This window comes from Cebus imitator, unplaced genomic scaffold (genome assembly GCF_001604975.1).
Source record: "Cebus imitator isolate Cc_AM_T3 unplaced genomic scaffold, Cebus_imitator-1.0 Scaffold368, whole genome shotgun sequence".
NCBI classification, from domain to species: Eukaryota; Metazoa; Chordata; class Mammalia; order Primates; family Cebidae; genus Cebus; species Cebus imitator.
The window spans coordinates 59,843-61,647 of NW_016107683.1; the positions used below are offsets into that span (position 1 = coordinate 59,843).

Genomic DNA, 1,805 nt, shown 5'->3' on the forward strand with positions numbered 1-1,805 from the left:
AAAAAAAAAAAAAAAAAATAGAGACGGGGTTTTACTATGCTGCCCAGGCTGGTCTCAAACTCCTGGGCTCAAGCAATCCTTCTGCCTCAGCCTCCCAAAGTGCTAGGAGTACAGGTCTGAACCACCATGCCTGGCCTCAGACAGTCTTCCTATGTACAAACAAGCAGAAAAGAGAAGAAAACATCCCATTTGCAACAGCACACCCCAAAAAGACAAAACTCTCAGAAATAAACAAGGGATACGCACACACATATTCATATGGATATTTCTTCATATCCATATGAAGAAATCTTTCAATGAAACACCTTGAATGCAAAGAAAGCCATGCTGTAAATGTTATCGAGAAAGGTTCAACATTAAAAAGATGTCACGGCCAGATGAGGTGGCTCACACCTGTAATCCCAGCACTTTGGAAGGCCAAGGTGGGAGGATCACAAGGTCAGGAGTTCGAGACCAGCCTGAACAGCATAGCGAAACCCTGCCTCTACTAAAATTACAAAAAAATTAGCGAGGCATGGTGACCTGCATCTGGAGTTCCAGCTATTCAAGAGACCAAGACAGGAGAATTGCTTGATCCAGCATGCAGAGATTGCAGTGAGCCGAGACTGTGCCACTGCATTCCAGCCTGGGTGACAGAGTGAGACTCTATCTCAAAAAACAAACAAACAAAAAGATGTTACTATCAATATCAAGTGGGGGTGTGTGGAAGTGGAGCCTTCACACATGCTGGGGGAAAATAAGACAGCATGGCCACTCCAAAAGACAGTTTGGCAGTTTCTTAAAAGGTAAATATAAATTTACTTTATGGAGTCAGATGCAGTGACTCAGGCCGGTAATCCCAGCATTTTGGGAGGCCAAGGCGGGTAGATCACCTGAAGTCAGGAGTTCGAGGCCAAACTTGGCCAACATGGTGATACCCCACCTCTTCTAAAAACACAAAAACGCAGCCTAATGTGGTGTCAGGCGCCTGTAATCCCAACTACACGGGAGGCTGAGGCAGGAATCGCTTGAAACTGGAAGGTGGAGGTTGCAGTGAGCTGAGATCATGCCACTGCAGCCCAGCCTCACTGACAGAGCCAGACTCTGTCTCAAAAAAGCACAAAAAAATAGGCATGGTGGCACATGCCTATAATCCCAGCTACTGGGGTGGCTGAGGCAGAAGAATCACTTGAACCTGGGAGGTGCAGGTTGCAGTGAGTCAAGATCATGCCACCACACTCCAGCTTTGGCAACTGAGTGAGACTGTCCCCAGACAAATAAATAAATAAAAATAAAGTATCAACATCAGTGGCTCTTTGTATACTCGCAGAATGGTGCATCCATCACCACCATCGATTTTTAGAACATTTTCATTTCCCCAACAAAGAACCCTGTTATCCTTAGTCATCACCCCTCCCAATTCTTCCTTCCACCCCCAGCACTAGGTAACCAATAATCTGCTCCCTGTCTCTCTGTATTTTCCCATCTAGGCATTTCATATAAATTGGATCATACAATATGTGGCCCTTGGTGACTGGCTGCTTGGACTTGGCATACAGTGTCAGGCTCACCCACATGTGGCCCATGTCTGTGCTTCATTCCTTTTCACTGCCTTATTGCCCAAGTAGTGTCATAAGCACTGCAGGTGAACTGTGAAAAGTAAGGATGTGTGTTGTAATCCCTAGAACAATTGCTAAAGAAAGCACATATAGCTAAAAACACAGAGCAAAAAGATACAGCCAAAAAGTCACTAGAGATGAAAGAATACATGAAGAATCACTCCATTTATCCAAAAGGAGGCAGGAAAGGAAGGGGAAAAAAACAGA

The 1,805-nt window shown here is 45.0% G+C and overlaps 1 long non-coding RNA gene across 1 annotated transcript in view; it reads right to left on the reverse strand.

Annotated features, from left to right (window-relative positions):
- Window positions 1-1,541, reverse strand: part of LOC119468021 — a 23,271-nt gene extending 21,730 nt beyond the window's left edge. The window contains exon 1 of the long non-coding RNA XR_005196654.1: window positions 1,528-1,541. This is a non-coding gene — a long non-coding RNA (uncharacterized LOC119468021). The remainder of the gene's footprint in view (window positions 1-1,527) is intronic.
- Between the last annotated feature and the right edge of the window lie 264 nt (window positions 1,542-1,805).